The sequence below is a fragment of the Dromiciops gliroides genome, chromosome 2, assembly GCF_019393635.1.
Source record: "Dromiciops gliroides isolate mDroGli1 chromosome 2, mDroGli1.pri, whole genome shotgun sequence".
Classification (NCBI taxonomy): Eukaryota; Metazoa; Chordata; class Mammalia; order Microbiotheria; family Microbiotheriidae; genus Dromiciops; species Dromiciops gliroides.
In genome coordinates, this window is record NC_057862.1 from 142326548 (window position 1) to 142348535 (window position 21988).

The window sequence follows — 21988 nt, forward strand, 5'->3', positions numbered from 1 at the left end:
CAGCTAGTAAGTGTTAAGTGTCTGAAGCAGGATTGGAACTCAGGTCCTCCTGACTCCAGGGCCGGTGCTCTATCCACTGCGCCATCTAGCTGCCCCCTATAATCCTTTATTACCACGTATCATATGTCTATTCTGTTTCTCTAATCTACCTTTCTATGTCTTAGTAACAGATAGTTTTGATTTTTGCTGCCATTTAATGTAGTTTGAGGTCTGGTACTGCTGAACTCCTTCCTTTACATTTTTAACATTAGTTGTTTGTTTTTTTTTAATTTTTGACCTTTTGTTCTTCCAAATGAATTTTGTTATTTTTTTAATTCAGTAAAATAAAATTTTAGTAATTTAATTGGGATGACATTGAATACATAGATTAGTTAGGTAAAAATGTCATTTTTATTATTCTGGCATTGCCTACCCACGAACAATTACTATTTCTTCAGTTATTTAAACTGGACTATTTGTATAAAGAGGGTTTTAAAATTATATTCATATAGTTCCTAGCTCTTTTTTGGCAGTTATATTCTCAGGTATTTTATACTGTCGATAGTTATTTTAAATGGGGTGTCTTTGCTATCTCTTCTTGCAGGGTTTTGTTGGTGATATAAAAAATGCCAATGATTTACATGGACTTATTTAACATCCTATGACTGCTAAAATTATTAATTTTTCAACTATTTTTAGTTGAATCTTTAGGATTTTAAAAATGTATCATATTATCATCAGAGATAGTTTATTATTTAATTTCCCATTCTTGATTCCTCTAATTTCTTTTTCTCTTATTATTGCTATTACTAGAATTTCTAAAACAATATTGTTTTTTTGTTTTTGTTTTTGTTTTTGCTTTTATTTATTTATTTTTTTTTGCAGGGCAATGGGGGTTAAGTGATTTGTCCAGGGTCACACAGCTAGTAAGTGTCAAGTGTCTGAGGCCAAATTTGAACTCAGGTCCTCCTGAAGCCAGGGCTGGTGCTCTATCCACTGCGCCACCTAGCTGCCCCCCCCCCACAAATAATATTGAATGATATTGGTGACACATAATGTAGTTCCCCAGTTTATCTCTTTTAATTAAATCTGTTTTAGTTTTAACTTTGTCTGAGATCATGATTGATACCCCTGTTTTTCTAACACTAGCTGAAGCATAATAAATTCTACTCGAGTCCTTTATTTTAACTGTGTCTATCACATTTTTAATTGTTTTTCTTGTAAACAACATATTGTTGGATTCTGATTTATAATCCATTCTGCTATTAATTTTATGGGAAAATTCATCCCATTCACATTCAAAGTTATAATTACCAGTTGTATATTTCCCTCCATCCTACTTTTCCTCACTATTTATCTTTCTTGCCCTGTTTACCCTCATGGATCTAATTTCCCTCTAAACACTACCTTGTTCTCCTTTTCCTTAATCTACCTAACCACTGAGTCCTTCCCTTATCTTCTCCCACCACTCTCCTAATTCTTAACCTACATACCCTTATAAAAGTCCCTCCTTTTTCTTATCCCCTTATCCTCTTATTTCTTTATCAATTTTGAAGACTTTTATATCTGTCTAGATATATATGTTATTCCCTCTTGAACCCAGTTCCCATGAGAGTAAGTAAGGTTCCAGAACTACCAGCCTTCCATCCCCATTTGTTTCTTCTATATCAGGTCTTTCATGCTTCATGAGATAATTGCTCCTTTTAACATCTCCCTACCCAGTTTTATTTTTTAGAATTAACCCATCATATACAGTTCAGTCCAAGCCTTTATTTCAGACTAGCCAAATAATGATGATACTTACTCTTAATAGTACTCATAATATTTTCATATATAAGAAGTACACAGTTTGACCTCATTGAGTCCCTTAAAATTAGTCTTTCCTGATTAACTTATGTTTCTCCTATATCTTATATGTTGAAATTCTCATTAGGTTCTGGTCTTTTTGTCACAAATACATGAAAGTCAGTTCACTGAATATCTGGTTTTTGTTTTTCCTATTTAGGATTACACTCGACTTTGCTGGGTAAGTTACTTTTAGTCACAACCCCAGTTCTTTTCCTCTTCAAAATATTATGTTCTGGGGGCAGCTAGGTGGCACAGTGGATAGAGCATCAGCCCTGGATTCAGCAGGACCTGAGTTCAAATCCAGCCTCAGACCCTTGATACTTACTAGCTGTGTGACCCTGGGCAGGTCACTTAACCCCAGTTGCCTCACCAAAAAAAAAAATATATTATGTTCCAAGACCTTCAGTCTTTTAATGCAAAAGATGCTAGGTATTGCACAATCCACAATATTTAGGATGGTGTTTTTTCTTGTTGCTAGTATCTCTTTCAGGAGGTTATCAGTGGGTTTTTTCTATTTCTATTTTATCCTCTTGTTCTAAAACTTCTGGAGAATTTTCCTCAATAATTTCTTGTAATATTGTCGCAAGACTTTGGGGGTGGGGTGGTTATAATTTCAGGTAGTTCAACACTTCTTAAATTGTCCTTGATCTGTTCTCCAGATCAGTTGTTTTTTCTAATAAGATGTTTCACATTCTTTTCTATTGTTTTGTTCTTTTGATTTTTTTTTTTTTTAGTGAGGCAATTGGGGTTAAGTGACTTGCCCAGGGTCACACAGCTAGTAAATGTTAAGTGTCTGAGGCCAGATTTGAACTCAGGTCCTCCTGACTCCAGGGCCAGTGCTCTATCCACTGTGCCACCTAGCTGCCCCGTTTTTTTGATTTTTAAAATTATTTTTTGGTCTTATGATGTCATCAGCTTCTCCTTGCCCAATTCTAGTTTTCAAGGAGCTTTTCTTCCTTAATTTTGTGGATATCTTTTTTGCAATTGGATGAATTTCTTTCACAATTTTCTTGATTTTCTTGGATTGCTCTTATTTTTTTCCTATTTTTCTCAGTCTCTTATTTGATTTTTAAAAGCCTATGTCACGGGGCAGCTAGGTGGCTTAGTGGATAAAGCACTGGCCCTGTATTCAGGAGGACCTGAGTTCAAATCCAGCCTCAGACACTTGACACTTACTAGCTGTGTGACCCTAGGCAAGTCACTTAACCCCCATTGCCCCGCAAAAAAACAAACAAAAAAAGTAAATGAAACTGTTTTTTGGGGGGCAACTAGATGGCGCAGTGGATAGAGCACCAGCCCTGGAGTCAGGAGGACCTGAGTTCAAATCCAGCCTCAGACTCTTAACACTTACTAGCTGTGTGACCCTGGGCAAGTCACTTAACCCCAATTGCTTCACTAAAAAAAAAAAAAAAGCCTATGTCACTAAGTACTATAGATACAAAGGAAAACAGCTAGGTTGCACAGGGACTAAATGCATTGGATTTGGAGTCAAGAAGACCAGAATTCAAATTATGCCTCAAATACTTACTGGCTATATGACACTGCACAAGTCACAATCTTTCTAATTCTCATATTCCTCATTTGTAAAATAGGGAATTATAATAGCAGACTCAAAGATGGCCAGATAGCAGGATAGATATGCTGAAAAAGTAAGAGGAGATAAAGGTTTATGGCAGGGATGTTAGCTGGGTATGTCTACAAACCTGGCTGGAGCCAGGAGCCAGAGATAAGCCCAAAGGTTAGGACCATCTTTTTTTTTTTTTTTTTTTTTTGCGGGGTAATGATGGTTAAGTGACTTGCCCAGAGTCACACAGCTAGTAAGTGTCAAGTGTCTGAGGCTGGATTTAAACACAGGTCCTTCTGAATCCAGGGCTGGTGCTTTATCCACTGCACCACCTAGCTGCTCCCAGGACCATCATTTAAAAAGAAATCCCCCTTGACTTTCAGGAATATGACAAACATTCAAGCTTTCCCCACCCTACCCCAAAAGGGAACTTTCCAGTTTTCAAGTGGCCCTCCTCATCTATCCTCTATAAAAAGCTTTGCCCTTCCTGCTGTCTCTGAAGAAATTATTTTCAATTTTCCCCCCCTGAGAGGTTGTCTCTGACCTCTCAGTCACCTTTCCTAGCACCAAATGAAAAAACAAACAAAACTACTTTAATTCTAATTGGACTGTGTGTGAGTGTGATTTTTATTGAGGAACACCTAAGAACCACCTCTCACCTGTGACACTTAGTATGGTCCCTGGTACATAGTAGGTACTTAATAAATGCTCATTCTCCTTACTTGAAAAAGCAATTAAACATGTGATTGCACATGTATAACTTATATCAGATTCCTTTCTGTCTTAGGGAGGGAAGGGAGGGAGAAAAATTTAGAACTCAAAATCTTAAAAACAAATGTTTAATTATCTTTACACATAACTGGAAAATAATAAAATACTTTTATGATTAAAAAAAAGAAAAAGTAACTAAACAAAACATACCAAACCAATATACTGGATGTTTCATTCTGTCCCTGTTTGTTGTCCATCACTTATCTGCTGAGGAGGACAAAGTGCTGCTTTCGTTCAGTCATGTCTGACTCTTTGTGACCCCATTTGGTGTTTTCTTGGGAAACATACTGGAATGTTTGCATTTCCTTCTCCAGTTCATTTTACAGATGAGGAAACTGAAGTAAAACAGGGTTAAATGACTGGCCCGGCATCACACAGTTACTATCTGAGGCAAGATTTGAACTCAGGTCTTCTTGACTCCAGGCCCAATGCTCTATCCATTGAGCAACCTAGCTGCCCAAATACTACACATACACACTTAGTTCATCTATTTTCTAATTGATGAACCCTTTCTCTTTCTTCTCAAGGGAGACTTTGATTTCTGTCTTACGGGAAGTGGCCAGAGATACCTATTCATGCCACCCCAAGAACCTCTTTCAGAGTGGACACATAACCTACAGTGGTAAAAACACTACCCTACTTGTGGGAGTCTATCATCCATAAGAATATGGAAATAATTCTTATGGCTTTCTTTGCAAGAAATTGCTTTTGATTTAAACAAAACAAAACAAAACAAAAAACCTTAGACATTTTTTTGGCCTTGACTCTGAGGTTCTATAGTATTTTACCTCAAGGGTGGCTCATTTTGTGTTCTGACTAGTGATACTCAAGTAGCTTCAACCTGAATAGCCCTGGGCAAGGCAGGCAATCAGTATTGAGAGCCCTCAAAGCCATAGCCTTCAATTCTAAGAGCCCTATTCTTTGAGGTTTGTTTATGCTTTTACTGGCCTTGAGTGAGTTTAAATTGGAACAGGTTTTTTTGTTTTGTTTTGTTTTTAAACTTCTGGGTACAGTTTAAATTAACATGCTCTCTGGTTTTCTAAGAGTGATTTGGAAGGATTTTTCTCAGTCAAGTTTTTCCCCCATGATTGTGAAATCTCACATCATCTCCTCCTGTTTCTACTAACTCCTGTCTACTATTTCCTTACTAGTCTTTTGCAACTGAATAGGTGTTGTCCTAAGCTAGCAATTTGAGTGGCATTGATGAATTTATTAAAAGTCTGAATGCTATTGTATTCATAATTAAATGTTTTATGTTGTCCCTCAGGCTCTCATCCTAGGAGTCATCCTGAATTCTTCAATATCTTTCACCCCTGTATCCAGTCTGTTGCCAAGGCTTGTTGATTTAATCTTTGCAATGTTTCTTAAAAATGTCCACTTCTCTCCTCTGATACTACCATCATGTTAGTGAAGGTCCTCATTATTCACCCCTGGATTATTACAACAGCTGCTGGTCGGTCTGCCTGCCTCAAGTCTCTCCCTACTGGTGTGCTTTGGAGGTACAGCCAAGATGGTAGAGGAAAGGCAGTAAATGCTCAGAACTCCTGACACAATTACTCCACAAAAATCCCCAAACAGCCATAAGATAGAGCAGCTAAACCCACAAAAGCTCAGAGCAGCTAAACCCACAAAAAGACAGGCTGAGATTATTTTCCAGCCAAAGACAACTTAGAAGTTTGGCAAGAGGGGGTGTCTGGCTGGATGGAAGTGGAGTTTAACCCAATGATTGAGCAGACACAGATCCAACCCCAGGCAGGCTGTGCCAGAGAAACTTACCCTCGAGCCTCCAAATTACCTGCAGTGCTGGTGTCTTCTGAACTAAGCTCACAGTCTAGTGAGAGGGCTGAATGGCTGGCCGGAGGTGGGGGGTAAATACAGGGGTGTCTGTGGGACTGAGGAGGAATTCAACTGCCTATCCCAGCAGGAACCAGGAAGAAATCTTGAGTGACAGAGGCCTACATAGGGGGTGGGGGGCATGCAGGCTCACCGAAGCTAACAACCACAGCACACAAAGTTTTGTTGCTGGCTTAATTAGCAAGTTGGTCTGGAGTTACTTACAGACCAGAGCATAGGCCAGGTGAGTAAAGAACCTGCCCCTCCTTGAGTCACATCACCTGGGACCCCCTGAGGCTTGAAATAGTATAGCCTGGGGGCAGCTAGGTGGTACAGTGGATAAAGTACCAGTCCTGGATTCAGGAGGACCTGCGTTCAGATCTGATGTCAGATACTTGACACTTACTAGCTGTGTGACCCTAGGCAAGTCACTTAACCCCAATTGCCTCACAAAAAAAAAGAAATACTATAGCCTGGAAGCAGGGTCCTCCATTGGGAAGGAGTTGGAATTTAGTAAAAGACAGGCAAGATGAGCAAGCAGAGAAAGTTGCAAACCATAGAAAGTTTCTTTAGCAACAAGGAAGATTGAGGTGCACCCTCAGAAGAGGATAGCAGTATCAGGGCTCCTACATCCAAAGATTCCAAGAAAAATATGAATTGGTCTCAGGCCATAAAGGCACTCAAAAAGGACTTTGAGGATAAAGTAAGAGAGATAGAGGAAAAAATGGAAAGAGAAATGAGAGTGATGCAGGAAAGTCATGAGAAAAAAGTCAACAGCTTGAAAAGCCAAATGGAAAAGGAGATACAAAAGCTCTCTGAAGAAAATAATTTCCTAAAATTTAGGATTGAACAAATGGAAGCTGGTGACTTTATGAGAAACCGAGACATAATCAAGCAAATCTAAATGAATATAAAATAGAGGGAAATGCGAAATATCTTCTTGGAAAAACTGCTGACCTGGAAAATAGATCCAGGAGAGATAATTTGAAAATTATTGGACTGCCTGAAAGGTATGATCAAAATAAGAGTTTAGACATCATCTTCCAAGAGATTGTCAGGAAATATTGCCCTGTTATTTTAGAAGCAGAAGGTAAAATGAAAATTGAAAGAATCCACTGATCACCTCCTGAAAGAGCTCCCAAAAGGAAAACTTCCAGCAATATTATAGCCAAATTCCAGAGATCCCAGGTCAAGGAGAAAATATTGCGAGCAGCCAGAAAGAAATAATTCAAGTATTGTGGAGCCACAATCAGGATAGCACAAGATCTATCAGCTTCTACATTAAAGGATTGGAGAGCATGGAAAATGATATTCCATAGGACAAAGGAATTGGGATTACAACCAAAAATCACCTACCCAGCAAAACTGAGTATAATCTTTCAGGGGGAAAAAGGGGACTTTCAGGAATTGATGATGAAAAGACTTGAACTGAATAGAAAATTTGACTTTCAAATTCAAGACACCAGAGAAGCATAAAAAGGTAAACAGGAAAAAGAAATCATGAGAGATGTTAAAAGGAAAATGATATGTCTAAATTGTAAGAGCTTTCTGAGTATTAGGAAAGATGATAGGAATAAATTTAGACAGAAGGCACAGGTGGGAATTGATTATGAAGGGATGATATCTATAAAGCATTTATTTTTGTTTATCTTATTTTGAGGGGGGCGGGGTTGGTGAGTATCTTGTGTCTGAGACTGGATTTGGGCTTGGGTCCTCCTGGGTCCAGGGTGGAAGAGAAAGGGGAGAAGTAGAATGGGGTGAAATCTCATATGAAAGAAGCAGGAAAGGGCTTGAGGAGTGGGAGAAGAAATAGGGGAGGAGTGGGGAAGTGAATGAGCCTCACACTCATCAGAATTAGCTCAAAGACCTTAACCTCATCAGAGTTGGCTCAAGGAGGGAATAACATACACACTCAATTGGGTGGAGTAATCTATTTAACCCTGCAGGAAAGTAGAAGCAGAAAAGGATAAGGAGGGAGGGGTGAAAGAAGGGAGGGCAGAGCAGGGGAGGGGGCAGTCAGAAGCAAAACATTTTTGAGGAAGAGTAGGGTAAAAGAAGATAGAAAATAGAGTAAATATTATGGGAAGTAACTGTGTGAAAAATTTCTGAAGCACAGGCAAGAGTAATGTAAGATAATCATGATGATGATTGGATGAAAATGAGGACTGAGTGATGATGAGGACTGATAGATGATGAGGAGGATCATATAAAGAAGATGAGGATTGACTGAAGATGATGATGAGAATTGATGGGTGATGATTGATGATGATGGCGACAAAATGTATGGTACTTCCTTTGTTGGGCTATTGAGAAGAAAATTCTTTGTCAAGTTTAAGGTACTATATAAAAGTTATTTTTTACTGTTGTTGCAATAATCAAACTCATGGGTTTATTGTAAGGAAATCTCACTTTGAACTACTATATAAATGTAGCTTACTATTAAAAAAATGATGAGCAGGATGCTATCAGGAAAACCTGTAAAGACCTACCTGAACTGATGCAGAGTGAAATGTACTGTATACAAAATAACAGCAATAGTGTAAGATGATCTGCTGTGAATGACTTGGTTATTTTCAGCAATACAATGATCCAAGATAACTTTTAAAGACTTATAAAAATTTCAGTCCATCTACAGAGAAAGAACTGATGGTATCTGAAAACAGACTGAAGCTTTTTTTTTTTTGATAGTTCCTTAATCTGAAGTTTTGTTTTTGTCTGGTTTCTTTCACAACCTGGCTAATGTGAAGGTGTTTTACATGACTACTCATGTATAACTTATTTTTTTTGTTTGTTTTTTTAGTGAGGCAATTGGGGTTAAGTGACTTGCCCAGGGTCACACAGCTAGTAAGTGTTAAGTGTCTGAGGCCAGATTTGAACTCAGGTCCTCCTGACTCCAGGGCCGGTGCTCTATCCACTGCGCCACCTAGCTGCCCCCTCATGTATAACTTATAAAAAAAAAGTCTCTTCCTACTACAATCCATTCACCAATCAGCCACCCAAATGATTTTCCTAAAGGGCAAGTTCAATCATGATGTCACCCTGCCTCCCTACTCAATAAACTCTAATGGCTCCCTCTGGCCTCCAAGAACAAATATAAAATGCACCATTGGACATTGAAAGTCCTTCATAACTTATCCCCCTCTCATCTTTCCAATCTTCTTATACTTTACTCCTTAACATGTGCTTATTGTTCCAGGGACACTGGCCTCCTGACTTTTAGACCCATCTCTGGGTCTCGGACTGTCCCCCATGCCTGGGATGCTCTCTCTCATCAGCAGTCCTTCTGACTACTGTTAAGAGCTGTTAAGGGGTACCCTGAACTTGCCTTTTGGAGCTGCCATATTTTCCAGAACCACTGGACCCAGAGCATGCAGGAAACCCTGAATGTATCAGAGATGAAGTGCCCCTCTCCCCCAGCTGACATAATTTATTGTTTGCACCCCAAGCTGGATTCCCTGTGTGTCCTTGGGAGGCAAGACAGGTGTCATCCAATCTGTGCCAGGCTGGAAAAAATGTCTGTGCAACTGGGATCCTTTGCAGATAAGCAGACCCTCCTCTCTTCATTGTCTAGTGATTCCCAAAGGAAAAAGACAGTGGCTTTTGCCATGACCTTGCTCCTCCCCTTCAGGAGTGGTTACTTTACCTTTTCCCTCCCTTGCCTTTCCCCTTTCGTTTTTTTTTCCTCCTCCTTTTGTTCTACTGTCACAAATATGTAAACTTCTTTAAGTACTGTGAACTCCTTGGGTTCCATATGCATGCTCATTTCTCTTGTAATAAACCTAGTTTTCATATAAGTCTCTTGATGTTGTGATTGCCTGTTGATACTAATGACCTCCCTGGTTTCCTTTAAGTCCCAAATGGAATCCCACTTTCTATAGGAAGCCTTCCCTAACCCCTCTTAATACCACTACCTTCCCTCTATTAATTATTTCCTACTTATCCTGTATATAGTTTGCTTTGTATAAATTTATTTGCATGTGGTCTCCTCTGTTAGACTTTAAGTTCCTTGAGGGCAGGGACTATCTTTTACCTCTTTTTGTTTCCCCATTGCACATAGCAGACACTTAATAAACTGATCATGTGATACATTAAAAAGTCATGGATAGGGCAGCTAGATGGCGCAGTGGATAGAGTACCGGCCCTGGATTCAGGAGTACCTGAGTTCAAATCCTGCCTCAGACACTTAACACTTACTAGCTGTGTGACCCCGGGCAAGTCACTTAACCCCAATTGCCCCGCAAAACAAAAACAAAGTCATGGATACCGTTTTTATGATTTGAATCCATGTGTTCTTGTGTACTACTGAATTATTTAAGCACAATAAAGCATTGTGGCTGTAATACTGCACATTTATTGTTTGCTTTAATATTTATGTAGTTGGCACAGTGGACAGAGTCAGTGGACCTGGAGTCAGGACAACCAGAGACCTGGCCACAGTACCTAACTGTCTCTTTGACCCTGGTCGAGCCACTTAACCTCTGGCTGCCTCGGTTTATTGACTGTCCCAGTAAAATGGAGATAATAATGACACCTAATCCAGGGCTGTTGTGAAAATAAAGAGAGATAGTATTTGTTTTTATTTTTGTTTATTTGCAGGGCTATGAGGGTTAAGTGACTTGCCCAGGGCCACACAGCTAGTGTCAAGTTTCTGAGGTAGGACCTGAGTTCAGGTCCTCCTGAATCCAGGGCCAATGCTTTATCCACTATGCCACTTAGCTGCCCCTGAGAGAGATAGTATTTGTAAAGCACTTTCAAAACCTTAAAGCACTATCTAAATGATAACTATTATTAGTAATGCTGGCACATATGGAACAAACTCTAAAAAAGACGAGAACTGAGATAATTTAGTGGTACTGTCTTACACCTGCAATTGAAAAGTGTAAAGGTCTTCAAATATTAGGAGTAGACCAAGACCTTAAGGATGAAGACTTTTTTTTTCTTGGTGAGGCAATTGAGGTTAAGTGACTTGCCCAGGGTCACACAGCTAGTAAGTGTTACGTGTCTGAGGCTGGATTTGAACTCAGGTCCTCCTGAATCCAGGGTCAGTGCTCTATCCACTGCATCACCTAGCTGCCCCCAGGATGAGGACATTTTAAGATATCAGGCAGAAAGGTAAATGCTTGAAGGAATGACAATTAAGGCCTCTAATAATAAGGCAGGTAAGGCAATGCAAGGGTTTTTTCTAGTTATACTTGAGATTTCTGACCATATATCTGCATGATCAAAATTCTCAGGTATGACTAGACCTCAAGTAGTATCTGAGGAATTGACAGGAAGGAGTTATGCCTAAGAATTCTGGACTAGTCTATCCTCTGAGGAAGAATTTCTTAATGAGATAGGAGCCCTTCTAAGCAAGGGAGGCGCTCCTCCTGAATGTCCACATTTCTGAAACTGAGTATCCCAGTGAAATTCAGAAATGCCATTTGTGAGTAAAGATGAGGCCATACCCCTGGTGATACCTTAGGACAGAGACTGCCATTTTCTCTGGACAAGAATCATGTTATCCAGGAAAACAGTAGTGGGAGGCTTGGGTTGGACAGGCAATGATGGGCTTGAGACACTAGAAAGGCAGACAGTGATGAGCTAGAAAAGAGTCTGAAATCGTGTATATCTTCTCTTAAAGGAAGAAAGAAGAGGGATGTTTCTCTTCTCCAAAGCTCTCCTGTCAACTCTGTGGGCAAGCATTTAATATCGAGTCATCATGCTCTCAACCAAATGAGGAAAGTTTTATGCAAATACTTTAGTTTGAAACCTAGGGTATTTATTTGTTGATTTATCTATTTGTTCATTCATTCATTTATATACCTTTGGTAGGAAGCCCTTGGGGTCAAAGGGTATGAACAGTTTAGTGACTTTTCTAATATGATTACAAATAGTTTTTCAGAATACAGTGTCTGGCACATAGTAGGTGCTTAATAAATGTTTGTTGATGAATTGAGTGATCAGTGGGACCAGTTCACAGCCCCACCAACATCGCTTTTGTTTTTCTGTCTTCCCACAGCCCCTTCAACAATGCCCATTTTCACTGTGACGAAAACGGGAAATTTGTCACTTCCTCATTCTTAAATATATGCCATTTTTATTCCCAAAGAGTGGCATCTTTACAATATTTATTCATTAGAGGTAATAGCAAAGGGGGTTGTGAAATTAAGAAGGACAAACATAATTGAACATGCATTGGGTTGTAAAGAACTTTGGATAAGCTACCCTGTATATCCTAGGCTCTCATTACTGGTATAGTTGGAAAAGAAAAGACAGAGATAAGATATCACAGAAAAAAGGCAACAATGGATCTCCAGGGATAAGAGTGAGAAGGGGAGAACTTATTGTTGTTGGGCAGCTAACAATTTCCTCCTTTTCTACATACTGATTCTGTGGGTGTGGGCATGGTTTTTAATTTTTAAGCAACACTAGGGGGCTCAACTCCCTTTTCCCTTTCTAGATGTCTCTCCAGCCCACTGGCCCTACATAACGGTGAGGGTGCGGACCTAGAATCCTTCCCAGTTAGTTATATCCTATGAATGCTCAGATTGTAGGACTTCTTGAAAAGAGTCTGCTCTGCAGAGGAGGCCTGAAGGATGTGATTAACGACATAGAGGGAAAAATGATCAATTACCTGCCTTCTCAATATAAAAAATGTGTGAAAATGTATATTTTTACTTTGGATGTATAGGAACATGCCATCCTAGTTTTAGTACTAAAAATATCCCAGAAGCCATCTAATCAAGGGTCCTCATTTTGTGAATGAGGAAACTGAGAGAGAAGAAAGTTAAATGACTAGCCCAAGGTCACACCGGTTATATCAGAAGTGTTATGTTATGTTTGACATTCAAAGCCCTTCATAACCTAGTGCCCTCCTACCTTTTCAGTCTTCTTATACTTTACTCCTTTAACACATACTCTTTGTTCCAGTGACACTGACCTACTGGCTGACTGTTCCCCATACAAGAAACTCCAACTCTTGGCTCTAAGCTTTCTCTCTGACTATTCTTCTTCCTAGGAACACACTCTCTCTTCATCTCTAACTACTGACCTCTCTGGTTTCCTTTAATTCCCAACTGAAATCCCTTCCCCAACCCCTCTTAATTTCAGTGTTTCCTCTTTAAATTATTTCCTGTTTATCCTGCAAGTAGCTTGTTTTGCATATATTTATTTGCATCTTGTCTTTCCTGTTAAATTGTAAGCTCCTTTAGGGCAGGAACTGTCTTTTGCCTCTTTTTGTATCCCAAGTGCTTAGCACAGTGCCTGATACACAGTAGGTTCTTAGTAAATGTTTATTGAATGACTGAATGAATGACAACAGAGCCTATGAATTTTTCCTCGTACCACACTCCCACCATGTTGGTATAATGGAGAAATTAACAGGCACAATTTATACTCCATGAGTCTAGTGGGATACTGGGTGTCTCAGAAAGAGCAGGGAAAGAAAAAAGAAACCTGGATATACATTGAAGGGAGACCCACAGAAAGTGAGATTCTCCCTTTAGAGTTCTCACATTTCATCCCAAATATTGAAACAATGCCTATGAAACTGCTCAGTATTCCATCAGCAAGTGGAGTCCTATTAAAATACCTCCTTCCTAATTAATCTCAACCTCAGTAAAAGGAAGACTTATTGCTGCTTCTGCTGGGGCTGCTGCTGGGTCTAGGAGCGTCCCCAAATGTATTTGGGGAGATGGGGAAGGAAACTTCACTAGGCTATGAAAAGAGGTGTTTTCTGGGATTCTCAAGGACACAGACTGTTTCCCCAGATTAAACAAAATACATTTCTGATCCAAAGCTTAGCTACAAAACTGCCAAGTAGGAGGAAAACTAGCTCTGGCATAGACTTTTCTGTGCATGCCTGAATGAAACTCAAGGTTTGGCTCCCTCAAGGGGTCTGGATAATAAAATCATCTTTAATCTTTGTCCCTCCCAGGCACTTTCAACACCTGTTATCCTGATAGCATCATAGGCAAACCAGTGGGTGAATTCATCTTAGGGCTGGTAATTATTCCAGCTAATTATTCACTTGGATGCTCCTTCAGGTGGATCACTGGCCCCCTTCATTCTAGCTGATACTACAGAAACAGAGGCAAGAGGCTACCATTTCCCATCTCTCAATAGGCCCCTTTTGCTGCCTGCAGCCTTTTCTGTAGGGCAGAAAATTTAAAAGCAAATTCAGAGCCTACCAATGAGAAAAGCACTTAAGGTAATTAATAAAGCACCTGGCTCCACATGCTGCAGAGGCCCAGTGGAGAGTATTAGCTATTCTTCAAAGCTCTCCTTACAGACCAATGAGGTGTCATTTAGAATAGGATAAAAACTGAACCTTTGATTTTATTATTAGAGAAAACTCCAGAATGAAGAAAGTCCCTTTATCAACGCTGATTAGCACCTTCTATGAAATACACAGTCTTAGGGGCACTGAGAAACTAAGTGATTCTCCAAGGTTCACCCAAACAGTATGAGTCAAATAGTATAAATTATCCAAATAGTATAAGTCAGAAACTGGACTTGAAATCTCCTTACTTTGAGGCTGGGCCTGCTATCTGTTACACCAAAAGGTTGAAAGCAACTGCAAAACTCCTGAGATCTCCAGAACCAGGTTAAAATGTAATTGGAAAATATTTAACAAAATAAACAAAAATACAGTGCAATATAGATGATGTTAATTTGTAGTTTTCTAAGTCAAAATGTTGTCCGCAGTAATTCCTTTCTATTTGAGTTTGCTATCATTGAATTATACTATGTCCTTTGCCTCTCACGATGTCATTTACTAATAGTTATTATCAGTTACTAATTAGTACTATTAATTACTAATAGAATGTACCAAATGGCCTACAAAAATGAATCATAGGGGCAGCTAGGTGGCGAAGTGGATAGAGTACCGGCCCTGGAGTCAGGAGGACCTGAGTTCAAATCCAGCCTCAGAACCTTGACACTTACTAGCTGTGTGACCCTGGGCAAGTTACTTAACCCCAGTTGCCTCACTACTCCCCCAAATTTAATCCCTTTTAAAGCTAGTACTTTCATGGGGCAGCTAGATGGTGCAGTGGATAGAGCACCGGCCCTGGATTCAGGAGGACCTGAGTTCAAATCCAGCCTCAGTCACTTAACACTAGTCGTGTGACCCTGGGCAAGTTACTTAACCTCAACTGCCTCACCAAAAATAAATAAATAGATAAATAAATTAAAAAAAAAAAAGAAAAAAGGGGGCAGCTAGGTGGTGCAGTGGATAGAGCACCGGCCCTGGAGTCAGGAGTACCTGAGTTCAAATCTGGCCTCAGACACTTAATACTTACTAGCTGTGTGACCCTGGGCAAGTCACTTAACCCCAACTGCCTCATTAAAAACATTTTTTTAAAAAAAGTTAGTGCTTTCTCTTTAAGATTATCTTCAATATTATATATACACATATATAACATAATATATGACCATATTTATATATGTATATACACATACAGTTTCTATACAAGATATATAATATACAACATATAAATTTATACTATGCACAAATGTACAAAAATGTATTATGTAAGAACAAAATACATACATATGTGTTTATATATATGTGCATACATACATATGTGCATGCATATATATTTTGTTGTATATACATATGCACACTTAGTATATATATTATATATAGATATATACCTACTAATACACATATGTATCTATATTGCTATGTGTGTATGTGTGTATATATGTGTGTGTATGTGTGTGTGTGTGTGTGTGTGGTGTAGTGGATAGAATGCCAAGCCTAGAGACAGGAAGATTCACCTTCCTGGGTTCAAACCTGGCCCCAGACACTTATTAGCCATGGGACTCTGGCCAAGTCACATAGTGTTATTTGCCTCATTTTCCTAATCTGTAAAATGAGCTGGGGGAAAGAATGGCAAACCACTCAAGTATCTTGACAAGAAAACTCCAAATGGGGTCATAAAGAATCGGACATGACTTAAAACAACTGAATATCAACAACTATATGTTTTTATATTATATATCTTATTTGTATACAATATAAAATACTATGTATATTTATACATAGTATATATACATATATATGTATATATATGAAATGTATTTAAGATGTCTGCATGTGAGTGTGTATTGCCAGGGCTAAAATTCTAGCTATACTGTCTAAAATATGTAATGAGTGGTCACCAATAAATTATAAGCTTTAGCAAGAGTTAGACTTTTAAGCATTTATTAAGGAGAGTAAGAATTTGGTAAAGAGAGAGAGAAAGGCCTAGATTCATCTATCTATTAAAAGGAGAGCGCATTTCTAGCTCCCTTCTCCACCAGAGTCCTCAGGAAAGAGAGCGAGTCAGAGCACCAGCCTCCCCCTTCTTCCTCCCACAAGCCCACATCACTTCCTGACACCAAAGAAAGCCACATGGTCCTGCCCTTAGAGGCCCTCTCCTCGTGTTTGAAATTTCCTATAATAAGTCTCCATCAGGTGGCGTCATTCTAATTGTTACAGTATACACATATATACCTATAGTTATCCCTTCCCCATCATGGGGATTGGGGGGGGGTGGCGCCCCCAGGATCTAGAAAATCCATGTAAAAATGTTTGGTCCTCCCTTCATACCAGAGAAGAAGTCTGAATTATTATGGTATTAAAAGATAAAATATGTTGTTATTATACAATAAATAAATATATTTCATGCATTTCTGAGTTTTTTAACTTTTTTGTCTGCAGCTTCTGCAGAATTCCCCCCAAATTCCCATTTAATTTCTTATACTGATCTGCAATATATTGAAAGGACCATGGGGAATGTCACAATGTGGAAGATCTATCTTTATATCTTTCTTTTAATATACACATATATGTATGTGTGTGTGTGTATACATATATATATATATATATATATATATAGTTTGTACATAACTGTTTTCATGTTGTCTCCCCTATTAAACACTGTTTGGGACAAACTGCCTCAGTTTACCCAAATAACTTGAGGAGACCACCAAGTCAAGCAGAGACAGATTTATTACATTCCTGCAAGAATGGGCAAACTCAATAACTGAGCCTCAATGATAGGCCCAAACTTTTGGGTTTTTATAGTAATTGTAGGAAGGAAAGTCCCCACGTGCACTAGGCTGAGCTCACAATCTAACATACAATCCTGTCTCACCCAAAGTACATGCTTAGCTCATGATCAATGTATGGAGACATGTATATGTGTTCCAGGAACAAGGGGGAAAAGGGGAGGGGGAACAAGGTCAAAACGAAGGAAAAGGGAAGGGGGGAACAGTCAGATGGTTCAGATCTCACAGTTCCCACTGACACCCCCCCCCTTCCTGGCCCCTATCTCTAAAGATATTCAACTTGAATGACAGGAAGAGTCACTCAGGTGTTTCAGCATTGTTTTGTAGTTGTGTTAATTTTATAAGGATGACAGGCTTAAAATTTATCTTTGGCTATGTTGGGAAATCAAAGAAATAGAATGAAGAATAAAAGAATAATCCACTGTTGGGACCCTAGGGTCAAGGGGATTCTGCTCTGAGAAAAAGAAACATGTCACTTAACATCTGGTCTCAACTTAATTGCTGCATCCTGAGCCGAGCCCCGTGATCACCTGTCCTTTCTTCTTGAGTCCCAAGTATTGAATTGGTGGGTGAATTCCCTGACCCACTCAACAGGGACCAGGGTTCTGACAAATGATGGATTCCAGATAAAACTAAGATGCAGCTGACAAGTGGGGAGACTGAACAGAAGTAGAAATACTGTTAATTGGCAATAAAACTTAAAGGAGACAGTGAGAATTTGACAAGCAATAAACTTTTAAACTAACTATACTGAGGCAGGGCTGGGTATCTTCCAGATCCCGTCCTCAGAGTTTAATCTGACTCAAATCCATAATCATCTCATACAACACTGAGCTCTTGTATGGCATGGAGTATGTTGTGTTTTTTCTTTCTTTGCATCCCCCTTGCCTGATATATAGAAGGTGATTGATAAATTCGCATTGACTTTACTGAACTTGCTGCCAGGAGATGGACTCTCAGAATTTGGGAGTTAAAAGACACCCCAGAGACCAACTAGTCTAACTTATACACAAAAGGACACCTCCTCCCATAATATTACCAATAAGTGGGCATCCAAGCTACTGATTAAAGAACTCCAAGAAATGTGAACCCCGAGCCACCCCACCCCACCTGCACCTGTTGAGAAGGCCCATCTCACTTTCAGACAGTGCAAATTGTTATGCATATTCTCCTAAGGATAAGCCTAAATTTGCCTCTTTCATTTGCTCCCGGCTCTGTCCTCTGGAACCAAATAAAACAAGTAGAATCCCATGACAGCTTTTCAAATACTTGAAACAGAGCTATCATGTCCTCTAATTCCAAACCTAGCTCTCTTCCACCATACAATGCGTCCGTTGACTTGACCTTATCTAATTTCTCCTGGCCACATACCTAGGAAGTAGGCCAGGACTAAGCATCACCGTTTTAATTTTACTTATAGAGAAAATGAAGTACAGAGAGACAGGACCATCTTGGTTAAGCCATTTTAAGTCAGTGAATGGAGGTTTTTTGGCTCCCAACTCACTGTTCTTTCCATGAGTCTCTTTGATGATCAGAAAGTCTTGGAACTAAGTAGAAAACTATGGATACCAGGGTTAAGGGTGGAGACAACAAGTGCACCACTTTCATACCAATCCGTCAGCTGCCATAGAAATCTGGAGAAAATTCTTCTTGCTACCCCCAAAGAGCCTAAGGTTTATGCTACACTCTCAAAGAGCCTTTTGAAAGAGCTCTATCTGCTTGGAAACTAGTTTGCCAGGCTACTGAAGAATAAGAATGAAAGAAACATAAACATGCAGGCCACCCCTGAGCCCAGTTAAGCCCAGAAAATTAGGTTATATTTATCCTTCCCATATGAACCCTGCTGTAGGTCAGAGAAGGGCTACCCTTGGTTCAGAGAACAAAAGAATAAAATGTTAAGTAATCTGGTGTGTTAATATTTGCAAAACACTTTTCTCACTATAAGTCCATCAAAGAGATAGTACAAGTATTCTTCTTCTTTTTAACAAACATGGAAACTGAAGCAGAAAGGTTAAATACCTTGTCCGATGTTACAGAGCCAGTAACTGTTAGAATCAGGAAGGAAACCCAGTTTTTCTGACTGTCCATTCCTTTCTCCACTATATCATGCTGTCTCATTATAGAGGGCAATACTTGATGTTTTGGAAGCATATACTCTGAGAGGATTCTGGGAAGATGATATAGTAGGTCATAAAACTTTTGGCTCTCCAAATTTCATCCATAAAAAAAGACAGAGCACTAGAAACAAACTTGGGGTAAAGCAGATATTCTCCTAAGTCAATTTGAGAAGACCCCAGGAAAGACCCAATCTCTAGGTATAGGAGGTTCTGGCCTGTGTCAAGTGCAAACTCCAGGTTGATTCTGCAGAATCAACAGACAACAAGTCCTGGATGCAGCTAGATTGAGAGGCATCCTCAACCTTAGAAATTGTTATCTCATAAAGTGTGAGGGGTCGGAAGGTTGAGTGGGAGAAGAGTGAAAGACCTTCTACTATTGAGGAATGCCAAACCCAGCTGTGCTGATCAGACATGTCCTGGGCTGTGACTGCAGGGAGAAGGAGCTAGCACACACCTGGTGAGTGCAGCAGCAAGGGATGGAGATCCTGTGAGCTATGAGCACCTAGAGAAGAACAAAGTCCCTGGTTTCAGCTCCAGGGCAGAGAGGACAACTGTAGTTTGCAGCCACCAGAGGGACCACATGGAGCAAGATTATTTGCAGGACAGTGTGGCTGGGGGCCTAGCCGTGCCTTAGGAGTGAAGAGAAGAGTCCAAGTCTGGGTCCTGTGACAGACAGTAGGAAATAACTGCTCAAAACAAAACAAAAGATGAGCAAGCAAAGGAGAAAGAATCCAACAATAGATAGTGGCTATGGAGATAGAGAAAATCTGAGTTCATATTCAGAAGAAGATAATGCAGTTAAAAAAGCCACACTTTTTTCCCATGAGAAATGTCAAAAGGTCCCAAGCACAAAAAGAGTTTTTGGAAGAACTTAAAAAGGGCCTTAAAAAACAAACAAGAGATACTGAGGAAAAATTAGAAAATACAATAAAAACAATCCAAAAGAAAGTCAACCAACTTGGAATAAAGAACCAAAAACTTAAGGAAGAAAATAATTCCTTGAGAAATAGAATTCAGCAAGGGGAAGATAATGATGTTCTAACACAACAAGAAATCATAAAGCAAAGCCAAAAGAATGAAAAAATAGAAGAGAAAGTGAAACATCTCATCAGAAAAACAACTTATCTGGAGAATAGATCAAGGAGAAAAAATATAAGAATAATTAAACTACCTGAAAATTATGATAAAAAATAATCTTGATACAATATTACGATAAATTATCAAGGAAATTTCCCTGAAGTTCCAGAACAATAAGGCAAAGCAGAAATTTTTAAAAATCCACCAATCACAACCTCTAAGAAATCCCAGGAGAAAAAGCTACAGGAATGTTATAGCCAAGTTTCAAAGCAACCAAGTAAAAGAGAAAATATTGGAAGCAACATGGAAAAAAAACCCCACCCAATTTAAATATCATGGAGCTGCAAAAGATTACACAAGACATATCAGCTACTATGCTGAATGATCATAATTCTTGGAATACTATATTCCATAGAGCAAAAGAACTGGGGTTCCTTACTCAGTAAAGTATAAAGCTGAATGGGGGGGAGAGAAATTTAATGAATTGGAAGATTTTCAGGTTTTTGTGGAAAAAAAACCTCAGAGCTAAAAGGAAAATTCAACATATAACATCCAAGAGAAATATAAGGTAAACATTAAAGACCAGTCAGAAGAGGTTCAATAAGGGCAAAATGTTTACTTCTTATATGTGAAAATATTAGTATTTTTATGACTGCCATTATTATTTGGGTAGTTTGATAGAAACACTTTGTTTGACCTGAATATGATGGGATGATTCTAAAAAAAATACAACTCTCTAAGGAGAAAGGAAAAGGAGTAATTACCTCATAAAAATGAAGAACAAAAGGGAAAAATATACAGAAGAAGCTAGTAGGTGGGGAGGGCAGGTAGTGATAGAACCTACTCTCTTCATGAATGTGTTAAAAGGGGATAGGGAGAAGGGAGAGAATAAGGGAAGAACTCAGAGGGGTGGTTACACTAAGGAATAGATGGGCAAGATAGTGAGTAGAAGTAAAGCAGAGGAGTGAGGAGGGATAGGGTAAATAGGGTGAGAAGGTTAGTGAGGAAAAATAGGAAGGAGGAAAATACATAACAAGTAAAGATAGCTTAGAATATGAATGGGATGAATTTACACATAAAACAGAAAAGGATAGCAGAATAAAAATTTGAATTCAGCAAATTTATTGCTTTCAGCAAACATTACAAAAATATTTCTTAATACACACAAAGAGAAAATAAAGGGTAGCAGTAGAATTTATTATGCAAAAAAGTAGGGATCATAATCATGATCTCAGGCAAAGTTAAGGTTAAAATAGATTTAATCAAAAGAGAAAAATAGAGAAACTGAATTATATGTCAACAATAGTATTTAATATTGCTTTCAACCATTTAAAATAACTAGATAGTACAAAATATCTGAGTGTAGACCTGCCAAAACAGACACAGGAACTATTTGAAAATAAATATAAGGGGGCGGCTAGGTGGTACAGTGGATAAAGCACCGGCCCTGGATTCGGGAGTACCTGAGTTCAAATCCGGCCTCAGACACTTGACACTTACTAGCTGTGTGACCCTGGGCAAGTCACTTAACCCCCATTACCCCGCAAAAAAAAAAAAAAGAAAAGAAACATAAAATAATTTTTATACAAATAAACTCAGATCCAAACAACTAAAGTAATAATTATTGTTCATGGGTAGGTAAAGCCAAAATATTTTGTAAAATCACAATTTTACCTAACTAATCTACAGACTCAGTGTTATCCCAATTAAATTACTAAACATCATTTTACTTTGTTAAAAAAAATAATGAACTTCATTT